Below are 951 nucleotides of genomic sequence, written 5' to 3'. Positions count from 1 at the left end.
TGTGCTGTAATTTGGTAAACACAAAACAACATTACTCTTATTCCCAACACACTGCATTCTTCTAAAGCTACTTTATCAAAACAGTAACGCATGCGGCATTTATACATACATATTTTTTTCGTTTGTTGAAATGTTAGCAACGAAAAAATGTATACATAGTTTTGATAAGAAAAGCTGGAAAAGTAAACTACGCTGAAAAAAGCTAGGAGATGAGGACAAAACAGAGCTAGGAGATGAGGACAAAACAGAGCATTACAAACTATCTCGTCAGTTATGCCAGCGTTCTGAAGCTTTGCATATTTGCTGGTGCCTTGATAGTGAAGACTGGTGATGATCTCGAATGGTCTTGTCCATGATGGTAATGAGGTGACTGTACGGGCTGTGCTCTTTATGGTGGCGTCTAGTGTTACGGTCTCTCCAAACNTAAGAGCCTCTCAGTTGACGAGTCTCTCTCATCTTACCGGGAGCCTTTAACACCGGACTCAGGGTGTAACATTGGGTCTCCAGATGAGAGCGGAGGAGATGAGAGATCATCAAAGAAGCCCAGATTGGTGAGAGGTGCAGCTGGTTATACACCTGATATTGTAGTGGCGCACCCAATACTAGAATCAGGCTTGAACGCTTCTTACCATCAGTCAGACCATGCTCTCGCCTTCGACCAGCCATCTACATCACTGCTTGGGGCTGAAGATCAGTTGGATAAGGTTTCAGCAGATAATCTTTGAGTTGTATCACATGGCATCTGTTGAGTGTACCACATGTAGTGTTGTCTATCCTAATCCTTATTAGTTAGGAGTTTCCTCTAGTGATGTCATCACTAGTTTTTAATTCTAGGTACTGTCATGAGCATGAAGAATGAATATGTCTATGTTGTGCTGTAATTTGGTAAACACAAAACAACATTACTCTTATTCCCAACACACTGCATTCTTCTAAAGCTACTTTATCAAA

Source organism: Camelina sativa, chromosome 4 (genome assembly GCF_000633955.1).
Source record: "Camelina sativa cultivar DH55 chromosome 4, Cs, whole genome shotgun sequence".
Classification (NCBI taxonomy): Eukaryota; Viridiplantae; Streptophyta; class Magnoliopsida; order Brassicales; family Brassicaceae; genus Camelina; species Camelina sativa.
This window is presented reverse-complemented; position numbering follows the sequence as displayed.